Source organism: Salmo trutta, chromosome 12 (assembly GCF_901001165.1).
Source record: "Salmo trutta chromosome 12, fSalTru1.1, whole genome shotgun sequence".
NCBI lineage: Eukaryota > Metazoa > Chordata > Actinopteri > Salmoniformes > Salmonidae > Salmo > Salmo trutta.
In genome coordinates, this window is record NC_042968.1 from 35,449,267 (window position 1) to 35,465,923 (window position 16,657).

The following is a 16,657-nucleotide window of genomic DNA, read 5'->3' on the forward strand; positions in this document are numbered from 1 at the left end:
ACAGTGTGTTCTGTAGTCTAGGCATCTACCAGTCACTCACATGTTACAGTGTGTTCTGTAGTCTAGGCATCTACCAGTCACTCACATGTTACAGTGTGTTCTGTAGTCTAGGCATCTACCAGTCACTCACATGTTACAGTGTGTTCTGTAGTCTAGGCATCTACCAGTCACTCACATGTTACAGTGTGTTCTGTAGTCTAGGCATCTACCAGACACTCACATGTTACAGTGTGTTCTGTAGTCTAGGCATCTACCAGTCACTCACATGTTACAGTGTGTTCTGTAGTCTAGGCATCTACCAGTCACTCACATGTTACAGTGTGTTCTGTAGTCTAGGCATCTACCAGTCACTCACATGTTACAGTGTCTTCTGTAGTCTAGGCATCTACCAGTCACTCACATGTTACAGTGTCTTCTGTAGTCTAGGCATCTACCAGTCACTCACATGTTACAGTGTCTTCTGTAGTCTAGGCATCTACCAGTCACTCACATGTTACAGTGTCTTCTGTAGTCTAGGCATCTACCAGTCACTCACATGTTACAGTGTGTTCTGTAGTCTAGGCATCTACATTTACATTTAAGTCATTTAGCAGACGCTCTTATCCAGAGCGACTTACAAATTGGTGCATTCACCTTAAGATATCCAGTGGAAAAACCACTTTACAATAGTGCATCTAAATCTTTTGGGGGGGGGGGGGGGGATAGAAGGATTACTTTATCCTATCCCAGGTATTCCTTAAAGAGGTGGGGTTTCAGGTGTCTCCGGAAGGTGGTGATTGACTCCGCTGTCCTGGCGTCGTGAGGGAGCTTGTTCCACCATTGGTGTGCCAGAGCAGCAAGCAGTTTTGACTGGGCTGAGCGGGAGCTGTGCTTCCTCAGAGGTAGGGAGGCGAGCAGGCCAGAGGTGGATGAACGCAGTGCCCTTGTTTGGGTGTAGGGCCTGATCAGAGCCTGAAGGTACGGAGGTGCCGTTCCCCTCACAGCTCCGTAGGCAAGCACCATGGACTTGTAGCGGATGCGAGCTTCAACTGGAAGCCAGTGGAGAGAGCGGAGGAGCGGGGTTACGTGAGAGAACTTAAGAAGGTTGAACACCAGACGGGCTGCGGCGTTCTGGATGAGTTGTAGGGGTTTAATGGCACAGGCAGGGAGCCCAGCCATCTACCAGTCACTCACATGTTACAGTGTGTTCTGTAGTCTAGGCATCTACCAGTCACTCACAGACACAAACATTTTAAAGGAGAAGCATCCTAGAATGTCATGTACCTACTCGCCTCGTCATCGTCTGCCCTTCATCATCCCTAGGTAGGTATGCACAACACACACATCTCTCTTTCATCCTCTGCCCTATATTCCTCTTGTTTGTAAACGTTGGCGCGCATTCTCAAATTAATGAAAGGAGACTGACAGGGATCAAGCATTTTAACTGCATCAAATGTCTAGTTGTCCAATCAAAGCAGATCTTTAATCTCATACAGTGGCAATACACATCATTATCCTGGGATGAAAGATGAACCAGAGAAATGAATGTTAGATTAAACCCTGATGATCTTGCAGGCACGTTGCTCTGAGTCCTAGTAGTTATCAGATGTCATGTATTTCTTAGTTTCAGTGTGCTATGATAGGCTAAACACAAACTATGGGAGAAATTAGCAAGGGCCAGTTTGGCCACCATATCCCTTGTTTCATATCATGTAACATGATCTGGGCCCTGAGCAAAGTACATGTCACTCACTGCACTTGAGCAAAAGCACTAGTAAGACATTTGAACAAGTTCACACATTTCAAGTTTACAAAAGCCTCATTAGCAAAGCCATTAGAGAGAGTAAACATTTAGTTCAGTATGTGCTAGTAATGCCTGATTTAAAGCAACAATCAGCAGTTGAAACAATAACAAAGCATTTTCCCCACCCCTGTTTCATTAAAAAGATGTGGGTTAGGGTTGGAGAAATGTAACCACTCTCTGATTCATAGACGGAGCTATGGATGCAAGGACTGACGATCCATAATATCAAAATGATAGGCTATATGGTGTTTTTACATTTACTTTGTTTTTCAAACATTGGAGTGAAACAAGCTTATATTCTGGGTTCTGATGGGGTATGACAGCTGAACTAAGTTCATGAGGCATAAGTTATATTCTTCAAGAATCATTGGGTACATTGCATTGCTTCAGAAGTCCAACAATGGATGAAGCAACTGTAGATTTCCCCTTTTTATCTCCATCACTTTACCAGTGTCTAAATAAGTGAAATCTGCAATTTTCTGCTCTGTGTAAAAAGATGGATCCTTTTCTTAGTACATTTTCTTATGAAAATCAGCTGATGAAATGCATTAGAACAGTGTTTCTGAACTCCAGTCCTCGTTCCCCCAACAGTACACATTTGTACTGTAGCCCCGGACAAGCACATCCGATTCAAACTGTCAACTAATCATTAAGCCATCAGTGAGTTGAATGGAGTAGAGGAGTGTTTGTCCGGGGCTACAATGAAAATGTGTACTGGTGGGCGGCAAGTTGGTTCAGTTGCACAAGCTGCCCTCTAGTTGTGAAATTCTGCCCTTAGGACAGAACAAGGGTTTGTCTATCCCAAGACAAATAAGATAGACAGCCTGCTGATCACTGCCTCTACCCAACTGGCAAGGTCATGGCTTCCCCTCCATATGATTTGTTTGCGGAGTAGTATGAGACTGATCTTCAGCCTGTTTTGAGTGTCCCCTTAGTGGTTAAGGGTTGGATGTCGAGAGGGGTAAGCTGATCCTAGATCAGTGCCAAAGGACAACTTTTTAAACTGGAGTGAATGTTTGTTTAAAGTCCGGTCACAAGCAGGGACAACAATCACCATCTTGAATTTCTGCTATAACAGACCTCTTACTGCCAAGCTGTCTGCACAATAATCCATCCCATGTTTTGACACATTGCAGTATTTGTATTCTGATGGTATCTCATGTCCATATACTCAGCTGTGCCTGTGGTAGACATGATAAGAAGAGAACTCTACATTTGAAACTAAGTGTAATCAAACGAAGCAGAATGTATTTTTAAAGGAACACATTCTTTCATAAGACCCTTTATTTTGGAAGTCTAGCGGCTACTCTGGGTGGTGCTAAGGCCTGTACATCGACCAATTCATCACTCACACCCCAGCCCAAAGGATTTGGTAACAATCACCCAGACACACAATCACTGCAAATGCATATCAGCAAGCGGTGCTTTAATGGCTGTCTGACTTTCAGTCTTAAACAAATCCATTAAGAGCATCATCCTTATGACTGCAATATCTGGAAGAGTTCTCAACTTTAAACAAACATTATTTTCATGCTAGACCTTCAATGGCTACCACAAAAATGTGCACAGCGCCATATCTATTAAATCGACTAGACAAATACTAGACTGCAACAACAAGACTTTGTTCTTATGTCAAACAACTTTAAAGTAGGTTTTTATGTGAGGTTTTATGTGAGGTTGACTAGTTCATCATTTTGTAACGCCACCTCGTTAAATCCATTACAGGCTTAATGGAGGTGAGGGAGCAAGTGCCCAGAGAAAAGAGATGGGTGGGGAGTGAGTGACAGAACAGAGGCCAGAGACATGAGAGAGAAAGATATCAAAAATAGGGAGAGAGAGACAAAGGAAGAGGCATACTGTGAAGAGTGTGATAAGGAGACTATCATAACTAGTGATATAGTGCTAATGAAAAGGTAGGAAAACGCTGGTCAGGGTGAGTAAAGTAAAGCTCCCTATACTTTCAATGCACTTTTCTGCAAAAGGTGGGTTAACCATATGCACAAAATAAAAAGGTGGGATCGTTTAAGTGCGTTTACCTTCCACTGCACCACTGGTCATAACCAGCTGTGTCATAACGTGTCATAACCAGCTGTGTCATAATGTGTCATAACCAGCTGTGTCATAACGTGTCATAACCAGCTGTGAATCATAATCAGCTATATGTCATAGCGTGTCATAACATGTCATAACCAGCTGTGTGTCATAACCAGCTGTGTGTCATAACATGTCATAACCAGCTGTGTGTCATAACATGTCATAACCAGCTGTGTGTCATAACATGTCATAACCAGCTGTGTGTCATAACATGTCATAACCAGCTGTGTCATAACATGTCATAACCAGCTGTGTTTCATAACATGTCATAACCAGCTGTGTTTCATAACATGTCATAACCAGCTGTGTGTCATAACCATAGCTTGTTCTTTCAGAGGGCACAATGAGGATATGACGCCTTTAGAGTCACACTCTAGCCAGCTTCCCGCTTTGTGCATCAGCACTCCCGTACCTCTTCTCTCTGCCAACTCTATCAACATCTTCTTCCTGTATGTGTTTGCTCCCCTCCCTCCCTCTCCCTGCCATGCCTATCGTCTGCCAGGGGGAAATCTCTGCCCAAAAACTAAACTCCAATTTCCGGTTCACTCAATGCTGGGGACCGTAAATCCTTTCATTGCCATATCCTAGATAGCATCCCACATGGCACCCTATTCCCTATATAGTGCACTACTTTTGACAAGGGCTGGTCAGCTGTGTTTCATAACATAGTGCACTATATAAGGAATAGGGTGCCATTTGGGACGTAACCCTCTTGTATTAGCATAACAAGACAGTAGCCGACGTGCCCAGATGGTGCAATAAAAAGAGCTTTGAGGGAGAAGTCACCGGGAAGCATACGTTTGCAATTGACCAGGACTCTCCCAAGGCTTTTGTTCAGGCAACGTCAAAGACACTAATATAACCTGGTTCCTTCACCATAGCCACACAGTATTCACATCAACAATGAAGGGAGCCAATTCAGCTGATGACTCAACAGTACCTGACTCACTCCTTCTGGGAAGAGAAGCGTTCTCAGGCACACACACATACAGAGTATACAAACGTTCAGACGCACACACACACGCTCCACAATCACATCACTACCAACCACTGAGGGACTTCATCTAAAATCCACAGAGTTAAATAACAGTGTTGATTTCAGCTAGAGAGAGGAAACATCAATTCTGCGGTACTTAACGATCAAAGGGACCAAGACAAATGATACTTTACCCACTGGGGAGATGGAGAAGAGAGATGTTTTACAGCTATGATCACCCCCTGGAACAACAACAATCTGAGGTCATCAGACTGCAGTCTACAGCTACGCTCGCGCAACAACAGTACTGAATCTGATGTTCTGAGCTTGCCCTGATAATAGACTTCCATTATCAAAGCCCTCACTCCCACAGAAAAGCAAAGACACACTCAATGACACCTAGACAAGCAGCCAAAGGCCATTGTTTTTTGATCTGAGATGTCTTGCAGGGGGGTGGATTTGGGCGCCAGCATCTGCACTTAGATCGAGGCTGATTCATTTTCTGTAGGAATGATGCCTTAATGGGCCTATGGGAGTCCATTCTCAGGCAAGCTGCACGCTTATTGTCTGAAGAGTCTACACATGCTCCATTAAGCACACACACACACACACACACACACACACACACACACACACACACACACACACACACACACACGTCCTGGTGGAGTGGTGCCAGGAAAATAACTTCTCCCTCAGTGGCAACAAAACGAAGGTTCTGATTGTGGACTACAGGAGACAGCAGAGAAAGCACGACCCCTCATCCACATCGACAGGGTCGCAGTAGAGAGGGTCAAAAGCTTAAAGTTCCTCAGTGTGCACATCACTAAAGAGATGAAATAGTCCCTTCACACACAGTGCGGTGAAGAAGGCGCAGCAGGAGGCTGAAGAAATTCATCTAGGCCCTTAAGACCCTCACAAACTTCTACAGATGCACCATTGAGAGCATCCTGTCGGGCTGTATCACCGCCTGATATGGCAATTGCACCGTTCGCAACCGCAGGGCTATCCAGATGTGGGTGTAGTCAGCCCAACGCAACATCAGGGGCACACTGCCTGCTCTCCAGGACATCTACAGCACCCAGTGTCACAGGAAGGCCAAGAAGATCATCAAGGACAGGATGCTCTCAATGGTGCATCTGTAGAAGTTTGTGAGGGTCTTAAGCCACCTGAGCCACGGCCTTTACACCCCGCTACCATCTAGGAGGAGACAGTACAGGTGCATCAAAGCTGAGACGGAGAGACTAATAAACAGCTTCTATCTCCAGGCCATCAGACTGTTAAACAGTCGCCACTAGCCGGCCTCCCCCAGTACCCTGCCCTGGATCTTAGTCACTGTTACTAACCAGCTACCACCCGGTACTCTACCCTGCACCTTAGAGACTGTTACTAACCAGCTACCACCCGGTACTCTACCCTACACCTTAGTCACTGATACTAACCAGCTACCACCCGGTACACTACCCTGCACCGTAGAGACTGTTACTAACCAGCTACCACCCGGTACTCTACCCTGCACCCTAGAGACTGTTACAAACCAGCTACCACCCGGTACACTACCCTGCACTTTAGTCACTGATACTAACCAGCTACCACCCGGTACTCTACCCTGCACCTTAGAGACTGTTACTAACCAGCTACCACCCGGTACTCTACCCTGCACCTTAGTCACTCTTACTAACCAGCTACCACCCGGTTCTCTACCCTGCACCTAAGAGACTGTTACTAACCAGCTACCACCCGGTACTCTACCCTGCACCTTAGTCACTCTTACTAACCAGCTACCACCCGGTTCTCTACCCTGCACCGTAGAGACTGTTACTAACCAGCTACCACCCGGTTCTCTACCCTGCACCGTAGAGACTGTTACTAACCAGCTACCACCTGGTACTCTACCCTGCACCTTAGTCAGTGATACTAACCAGCTACCACCCGGTACACTACCCTGCACCGTAGAGACTGTTACTAACCAGCTACCACCTGGTACTCTACCCTGCACCGTAGAGACTGTTACTAACCAGCTACCACCTGGTACTCTACCCTGCACCTTAGAGACTACTGCCCTACGTACATAGTCATTGAACATTGGTCACATTAATGATGTTTCCATACTTTAACCCACTTTATATGTATATACTGTAATCTAGTCATGGCTCATCCTATATAACTAGTGCTGTACACACCTTTTCTATTCATGTACACACATTATATACAGTACCAGTCAAAAGTTTGGACACACCTACTCATTCAAGGGTTTTTCTTCACTTTGACTATTTTCTACATTGTAGAATAATAGTGAAGACATCAAAACTATGAAATAACACATATGGAATCATGTAGTAACCAAAAAAGTGTTAAACAAATCAAAATATATTTTACATTTGAGATTCTTCAAAGTAGCCACCCTTTGCCTTGATGACAGCTTTGCATACTCTTGGCATTTTCTCAACCATTTTCAAAGACCAAGTCCATAATATGGCAAGAACAGCTCAAATAAGCAAAGAGAAACAAAGAGTCCATCACTACTTGAAGACATGAAGGTCAGTCAATCCGGAAAATTTCAAGAACTTTGAAAGGTTCTTCAAGTGCAGTAGAAAAACCATCAAGCGCTATGATGAAACTGGCTCTCATGAGGACCGCCACAGGAAAGGAAGACCTAGAGTTACCTCTGCTGCAGAGGATAAGTTCATTAGAGTTACTAGCCTCAGATTGCAGCCCAAATAAATGCTTCACAGAGTTCAAGTAACAGACACATCTCAACATCAACTGTTCAGAGGAGACTATGTGAATCAGGCCTTCATGGTCGAATTGCTGCAAAGAAACCACTACTTAAGGAAACCAATAACAAGAAGATACTTGCTTGGGCCAAGAAACACAAGCAATGGACATTAGACCGGTGGAAATCGGTCCTTTGGTCAGAGTCCAAATTTTCGATTTTTGGTTCCAACCGCCGTGTCTTTGTGAGACGCAGAGCATCAAATAAAATAAAAATAAAATACATTTATATAGCCCTTCTTACATCAGCTGATATCTCAAAGTGCTCTATAGAAACCCAGCCTAAAACCCCAAACAGCAAGCAATGCAGGTGTAGAAGCGTGGTGGCTAGGAAAAACTCCCTAGAAAGGACAAAACCTAGGAAGAAACCTAGAGAGGAACCAGGCTATGAGGGGTGGCCAGTCCTCTTCTGGCTGTGCCGGGTGGAGATAACAGAACATGGCCAAGATGTTTAAATGTTCATAAATGACCAGCATGGTCAAATAATAATAATCACAGTAGTAGTTGAGGGTGCAACAGGTCAGCACCTCAGGAGTAAATGTCAGTTGGCTTTTCATAGCCGATCATTGAGAGTATCTCTACCGCTCCTGCTGTCTCTAGAGAGTTGAAAACAGCAGGTCTGGGACAGGTAGCACATTCGGTGAACAGGTCAGGATTCCATAGCCGCAGGCAGAACAGTTGAAACTGGAGCAGCAGCATGGCCAGGTGGACTGGGGACAGCAAGGAGTCATCATGCCAGGTAGTCCTGAAGCATGGTCCTAGGGCTCAGGTCCTCCGAGAGAGAAAGAAAGAAAGAGAGAATTAGAGAGAGCATACTTAAATTCACACAGGACACCGTATAAGTCAGGAGAAATACTCCAGATATAACAGACTGACCCTAACCCCCCCGACACATAAACTACTGCAGCATAAATACTGGAGGCTGAGACAGGAGGGGTCAGGAGACACTGTGGCCCCATCCGATGATACCCCCGGACAGGGCCAAACAGGCAGGATATAACCCCACCCACTTTGCCAAAGCACAGCCCCCACACCACTAGAGGGATATCTTCAACCACCAACTTACCATCCTGAGACAAGGCCGAGTATAGCCCACAAAGATCTCCGCCACGGCACAACCCAAGGGGGGGCGCCAACCCAGACAGGAAGACCACGTCAGTGACTCAACCTACTCAAGTGACGCACCCCTCCTAGGGACGGCATGGAAGAGCACCAGTAAGCCAGTGACTCAGCCCCTGTAATAGGGTTAGAGGCAGAGAATCCCAGTGGAGAGGGTAGGTGAACGGATGATCACCACGTGTGTGGTTCCCACCGTGAAGCATAGAGGAGGAGGTGTAATGATGTGGGGGTGCTTTGCTGGTGACACTATCTGTGATTTATTTAGAATTCAAGGCACACTTAACCAGCATGGCTAAAATCGAGCACACAGCCATGCAATCGCCATAGACAAACATTGGCAGTAGAATAGCCCGTACTGAAGAGCTCAGTTGACTTTCAACGTGGCATCATCATAGGATGCCACCTTTCCAACAAGTCAGTTCATCACATTTCTGCTCTGCTATAGCTGCCCCGGTCATCTGTAAGTGCTGTTATTGTGAAGTGGAAACGTTTAGGAGCAACAATGGCTCAGCCGCGAAGTGGTAGGCCACACAAGCTCACAGAATGGGACCTCCGAGTGCTGAAGCGCGTAAAAATCGTCTGTCCTCGGTTGCAACGTTCACTACCGAGTTCCAAACTGCATCAGCACAAGAAGTGTTCATCGGGAGCTTCATGAAATGGGTTTCCATGGCCGAGCAGCCTAAGATCACCATGTGCAATGCCAAGCGTCGGCTGGAGTGGTGGAAATGAGAATGTGTTCGACGAGCAAGTGTCCCCATACTTTTGGTCATGTAGTGTGTGTGTGTGTGTGTGTGTGTGTGTGTGTGTGTGTGTGTGTATATTCCAGACTGACATTTTTCATTCTGATATTTCTTAATTTCTTTCTTTTTACTTTATGGATTATGTGTGTATTGTTTTGTATTGCTAGGTATTATAACTGCACTGTTGGAGCTAGAAACACAAGCGTTTCAGTGCACCTGTGAAAACATCTGGGAATCTCTGTACGTGACCCATAAACTTTGATTTGACATGCAATCACGCACATATTTGACCCCCACGGTTTCCCACACTGATAGGCTCCCAGCTGGAGGAGATTTGACCCCCAGAAGGCCCCTGGCAGACACCAGCCCTGCATACCTCCTCCTTGGGTTCAGTCCAGCCGGGGCCTGGGCCGATCAGGATAGAAGGCCGGGGGAGGATTCCTGCTTTCAGCAACCTCACTCCCCTGGGGTTAAAAGACAGAGGTTTGACTTTAATTGAATGAGTTTAACTCAATAACCTTTAGTGTATATCATCCAATTGACGTTAAAATGACAAATTATATTTATTTACTTAGGCAAACGGACATTGGTGACTTCAGCAAATTGTTGTATTCAGCCTTCAGCTAGTAGCCTAGCTGCTGGTAAGGTGTTACATTGATTGGATAAAGTACACAAGCATGTTACTAATGGTACTAGTTTTAAAGTCCTGAAGCTACAAACAGCTGAATAAGACAGCAGTGAAATGCTTTAGCCATCATATTAAATCCACTGTAGAACCTTTAACAGTTGAGTGCACAGAAAAAGGCATAGAAGACATAAAAGAAAAAAGAATCTGCCTCTGGCTCTCGACGTGAGATCGAGAGAAAAATATGAAACAAGCAGAATCTGATTCATTCCGTTCATCCCCACAGAATTGTTCTTTATAGCCTCTCTTCCTGTGAGCGATATGACAAGGAAACAAAATCACACATTCTGCCTCAGGGTAAAGCTCCAAGCCAATGAGCGCCCTTTCCTTCCTGCCCCTCAGTGGTAGGAAACCATCATATTCATGTACCTGTGCTGTAAAAGCACTCAACCACGAAACACTACAATGTGGCTGATTAATAGAAGTGGGTAGCACCAGTTATAATTGATGCCCTACGGCAAGGTTTCCAAAACTTGGTCCTGGGCCCCCCACACCCCCTCGGTGTGTGTTTTGGTTTTGCCCTAGCACTAGACAGCTGATTCAAATAATCAACTAATTATCAAGATTTGATTATTTGAATCAGCTGTGTAGTGCTAAGGTAAAAACCTAAATATGCAGCCCTTCGGGTCCTTAGGATGAAGTTTGGGAAACACTGCTCTAAGGTGTTTTTTCCCGACTACGACACCACAGGACTTGCATTGGAAAACACTCCCCTCTGGAAAGTACATTTTTTTAGCAAGGTTGTAATCTGACAGTGAGAGGAATGTAGAAAAGTACCCTGCAGAATATACAATTTCCACACATTCCTTCTGAATATGAAGTAGTATCCTTTCAGCACAAAACTCAGTGTTATTGGCTAGGGTTTGGGCTGTGCTGAACAAAACAGATTTCTCTCACCGGAAGGAGATCTGATTTACCGTCCATCAGGACAGAGATGTTGTCACTAGTGTGTTATTTTTAGCGTTAGGTTTTCCTGACCATGTACCCTGACCAGAAAACAGTTCAGGACCTAGTTATGACCATGTGTCCTGACCAGAAAACAGTTCAGGACCTAGTTATGACCATGTGTCCTGACCAGAAAACAATCCAGGACCTAGTTATGACCATGTGTCCTGACCAGAAAACAATCCAGGACCTAGTATTGACCATGTGTCCTGACCAGAAAACAATCCAGGACCTAGTTATTTTTTATTTTTTATTTTTATTTCACCTTTATTTAACCAGGTAGGCAAGTTGAGAACAAGTTCTCATTTACAATTGCGACCTGGCCAAGATAAAGCAAAGCAGTTCGACAACATACAACAACACAGAGTTACACATGGAATAAAACAACATACAATCAATGATGCAGTAGAAAAAAATAAGACTATATACAATGTGAGCAAATTATGTGAGATAAGGGAGGTAAAGGCAAAAAATGCCATGGTGGCAAAGTAAATAAAGTATAGCAAGAAAAACACTGGAATGGTAGATTTGTAGTTTGAAGAAAGTTCAAAGTTAAAATATAAATAATATGGTGCAAAGGAGCAAAATAAATTAAATAAATAAATACAGTAGGGGAAGAGGTAGTAGTTTGGGCTAAATTATAGATGGGCTATGTACAGGTGCAGAGATCTGTGAGCTGCTCTGACAGCTGGTGCTTAAAGCTAGTGAGGGAGATAAGTGTTTCCAGTTTCATAGATTTTTGTAGTTCGTTCCAGTCATTGGCAGCAGAGAACTGGAAGGAGAGACGACCAAAGGAGGAGTTGGCTTTAGGGGTGACCAGAGAGATATACCTGCTGGAGCGCGTGCTACAGGTGGGTGCTGCTATGGTGACCAGTGAGCGGAGATAAGGAGGGACTTTACCTAGCAGGGTCTTGTAGATGACCTGGAGCCAATGTGTTTGGCGACGATTAGGAAGCGAAGGCCAGCCAACGAGAGCGTACAGGTCGCAGTGGTGGGTAGTATATGGGGCTTTGGTGACAAAACGGATGGCACTGTGATAGACTGCATCCAGCTTGTTGAGTAGGGTATTGGAGGCTATTTTGTAAATGACATCGCCGAAGTCGAGGATTGGTAGGATGGTCAGTTTTACGAGGGTATGTTTGGCAGTATGAGTGAAGGATGCTTTGTTGCGAAATAGGAAGCCAATTCTAGATTTCACTTTGGATTGGAGATGATTGATGTGAGTCTGGAAGGAGAGTTTACAGTCTAACCAGACACCTAGGTATTTGTAGTTGTCCACAAATTCTAAGTTAGAACCGTCCAGAGAAGTTATGCTGGACGGGCGGGCAGGTGCAGGCAGCGATCGGTTGAAGAGCATGCATTTAGTTTTACTTGTGTTTAGGAGCAGTTGGAGACCACGGAAGGAGAGTTGAATGGCATTAAAGCTCGTCTGGAGGGTTGTTAACACAGTGTCCAAAGAAGGGCCAGAAGTATACAGAATGGTGTCGTCTGCGTAGAGGTGGATCAGAGATTCACCAGCAGCAAGAGCGACATCATTTATGTATACAGAGAAAAGAGGACAATCCAGGACCTAGTTATGACCATGTGTCCTGACCAGAAAACAATCCAGGACCTAGTTATGACCATGTGTCCTGACCAGAAAACAATCCAGGACCTAGTTATGACCATGTGTCCTGACCAGAAAACAATCCAGGACCTAGTTATGACCATGTGTCCTGACCAGAAAACAATTCAGGACCTAGTATTGACCATGTGTCCTGACCAGAAAAAACTGCTTACGAGGAAGAAATAACTACATACAGTATGATATCTCCCTCATCATGTATAGTAAATCAACAGTTACCTTCAAGAGGCAATGTTTGTTCACAGTGCATGTGTGAGATGATGTCGCCCATATGCTTTGATTTCTCAGATTTCTCTCTGTCAGCTCAGTTTCACACACACCACACGCATGCTGGCATGCTCACTTGGTAACACCTCTCCAGAATCTATTTACGAGGTCTTGAATGTACAGGTAGTCAATTATAAATGGCTGCCTGGCCTGCATCCCTACCTGACATGACACGCACTAAGATTAGCCTGTAAATACCTATCTGACATCTGCTAAGCTCTGAAACATTTCTGAGAGAGATAACTAACTAGGGGTGTGGTCTTTCTGTAGCTACGTGCACTGGTGTTTGTCTGGCGTCTACCATAGTCTATCATGCCTGATTGTCATAACCTCATAGCTGGTAGCCTGGTGTTTATTTGAAAGAGACAAGCTGAAGTATTGTTAATGCTGTGCTTTAGAAAGGCATGTCGTTCACACAGCTCTCTGCTCCAGGCCCTGCAATCACCACTGAGATGAGATTTGGAATCCGCCGTGAAATCTGCCGTGTTTGCCAGGGCTGGGCTTTACGTCTGTCTTTCTGTTTGTCTGTCAGTCTGTGTGCTGACAGGCTTCAATTACGCTCTTCTGCACGGACAACGGCAACAAACCCCAAAACACCATCAACCTGTTTACTTGGGGAATCGTGTTGCTTCGGCTGTGCTTTGGAGGTCACACATTCCACACACTAATTAACAATACACTTTGGTCTGGTTTCCCGGACACAGATGAAGCTTCGTCCTGGACTAAAAAGCCCTTTCAATGGAAAATTGTCATTGAAGTGTGAAAGACTAGGGTTGAAACACGGGTCTCCTGAGAGACACAAGACTGTGTTAGCTCCCCGATGACTGTGTTAGCTCCCCGATGACTGTGTTAGCTCCCCGATGACTGTGTTAGCTCCCCGATGACTGTGTTAGCTCCCCGATGGCTGTGTTAGCTCCCCGATGACTGTGTTAGCTCCCCGATGGCTGTGTTAGCTCCCCGATGACTGTGTTAGCTCCCCGATGACTGTGTTAGCTCCCCGATGACTGTGTTAGCGCCCCGATGGCTGTGTTAGCTCCCCGATGACTGTGTTAGCTCCCCGATGGCTGTGTTAGCTCCCCGATGACTGTGTTAGCTCCCCGATGACTGTGTTAGCTCCCCGATGGCTGTGTTAGCTCCCCGATGGCTGTGTTAGCTCCCCGATGGCTGTGTTAGCTCCCCGATGACTGTGTTAGCTCCCCGATGACTGTGTTAGCTCCCCGATGGCTGTGTTAGCTCCCCGATGGCTGTGTTAGCTCCCCGATGACTGTGTTAGCTCCCCGATGACTGTGTTAGCTCCCCGATGGCTGTGTTAGCTCCCCGATGACTGTGTTAGCTCCCCGATGGCTGTGTTAGCTCCCCGATGGCTGTGTTAGCTCCCCGATGGCTGTGTTAGCCCCCAGACGACTGTGTTAGCTCCCCGATGACTGTGTTAGCTCCCCGATGACTGTGTTAGCTCCCCGATGGCTGTGTTAGTGCCCCGATGACTGTGTTAGCGCCCCGATGACTGTGTTAGCGCCCCGATGACTGTGTTAGCTCCCCGATGACTGTGTTAGCTCCCCGATGGCTGTGTTAGCACCCCGATGGCTGTGTTAGCGCCCCGATGGCTGTGTTAGCGCCCCGATGGCTGTGTTAGCGCCCCGATGACTGTGTTAGCTCCCCGATGACTGTGTTAGCTCCCCGATGACTGTGTTAGCGCCCCGATGACTCTGTTAGCTCAACGGGCTAACGCACGTCTTCAGGTCTCAGGTAGCATTACTCAGCACTTGAGCGTGGTTAATTAGCCCACTGCACATTGTTGTTTGTGTTTTTTTGTGTATATCCCTTATCTGCATCAATTATCTTTGTATTTTGATAGGCCTACTCTATTGACCACGTTCCAGGCTGACTACATTGCAGTCGGCTGCCAGATCTCACAACAGGTGTTAAACATACTGTATCAGCTAACCACATGGTATGCTATAGCAATCTGATGATTGACTGCACAGTTGACGACGTGGCACACAACCATTGGCTGCTGCGTGCAACATGACTACAATAATCAGCCTGGAATGTGACCACGGTCATGCCCATGGATTTCAGTTTGTATTGATCACGTTCCAGGCCAACTACATGCATTGCATCAACAATGGTTGTGTGCCACGTCAGACTGCGCAGTTGGGAATCAGATTGCTATATCACATGATGTGGTTAGCTGATATGTTAAATACCTATCCAGTTGTTGTGAGATCTGGCATGCGTCTGCAATGTAGTCAGCCTGGAACGTGGCCAATGTGGTCATCTAGAACCGCGGACACTGTAATATAGCAATCTCAGTGAGGATCTACCTGGATCCCTCAGAGTTAATGCTAACCTCACGGTTAACCCCAGCCTGGTGTTACAGGCCTTCGTTGCTTTTCTCCCCTCCCCCCGCTAGTTAATTTCATAATGGTGGGTGGAAGATTCCACCCACTTGATGTGCCAGGTTTGAATTACTCTCTGAACAGAGAGAAAGATGCAACTCAGCAGTATTTCTGATGACCTGGGCCCAGTTTTTCAGAAGTTATCTATCTGGATTTTGCCTATTGGATAGGATTACATGCATAGAAATAGAAGGAATAGAACGTCCCCATTCAAGTCAATGATTTGTCCGGCACTGGAGGCCTGGACTGAAGAAAAGGAGCCTTCCATCTTGTATCCTGCACTCAAGCTACCATTGCAGGGCTTCCTAGGGAAGAGACCACAGATAAGTTAGGACGGAGCAGCTACACTTCCCTAAGAAAGTATTTATTTTTATCCTTTATTTTACTAGGCAAGTCAGTTAAATACTGCCTAGGAACAATGGGTTAACTGCCTTGTTCAGAGGCAGAATGACAGATTTTTACCTTGTCAGCTCTGGGATTCAATCTAGCAACCTTTCGGTTACTGGCCCAATGCTCTAACCACTAGGCTACCCCTGGACGTTTTACAAATTTTGTGGTGTTACAGCCTGAATTTAAAATAGATGAAATGTTGATTTGTCACTGGTCTACACACAAAACCCCCTAATGTCAGTCGAATTATGTTTTTAGACATTTTTACAAATTAATACAAAATAAAGCTGAAATGTCTTGAGTCTAAGTATTCAACCCCTTAGTAATGGCAAGCCTAAATACGTTCAAGAGTAATTTGGTTAACGTAAGTTGCATGTACTTACTGTGTACAATAATAGTGTTTAAAATGATTTACCCAGAAAGACTCACAGCTGTAATCGCTGCCAAAGGTGATTCTAACATGTATTGACTCTGGGTTCGGAATACTTATGTAAATAACATATTTCTGTATTTAATTTTCAATAATTGTGTAAACATTTCTAAAAACATGTTTTCACTTTGTCATTATGGGGTATTGTGTGTAGATGGGTGAGGAAAATAAATATAATCCATTTTGAATTCAGGCTGTAAAATGTGGAATTAGCAAACAGAATTTCTAAGCAACAGCTGGAGGCAGGGCTTTCTCCTATAGAGCTACATTTTTATGGAATGATCTGCTTATCCATGTGAGAGACGCAGACTTAGTCTCAATGTTTAAGTCTTTACCAAAGACTCATCTCTTCAGTAGGTCCTATGATTGAGTGTAGTCTGGCCCAGGGGTGCGAAGGTGAACGGCAATGCACTGGAGCGACGAACTGCCC